Source organism: Penaeus monodon, chromosome 15 (assembly GCF_015228065.2).
Source record: "Penaeus monodon isolate SGIC_2016 chromosome 15, NSTDA_Pmon_1, whole genome shotgun sequence".
In the NCBI taxonomy this organism is placed as follows: domain Eukaryota; kingdom Metazoa; phylum Arthropoda; class Malacostraca; order Decapoda; family Penaeidae; genus Penaeus; species Penaeus monodon.
Genome location: NC_051400.1, coordinates 17,023,344 through 17,023,676, shown reverse-complemented (window position 1 = coordinate 17,023,676; position 333 = coordinate 17,023,344).

Below are 333 nucleotides of genomic sequence, written 5' to 3'. Positions count from 1 at the left end.
GTTTGTTTGTGAGTGTGTACAACATGCACATATGGAGATGTAGTTTCGGAAACAGAACATTCCGAACGTTTAAAATTACAAAATCCTAGAACTAATCGGTGATAGTTTGCAAGTTTCATTTACTAGAGTTACTCGTATAAAATGTATATCTGTACGTGATTGCATAGTATTGTTAATTCTATTTCAATGGGTCCCTTATAAGCACGTGGGAAATCTGATATCCAAGTAGACTGTTACATAGCCTTCCAAAATTAGTCATATTTATCGACGAAAAAAAAAGAACATGTGACCATATACACACCGCTCCTTTTAAAAGAAAAACAAGTATGACAA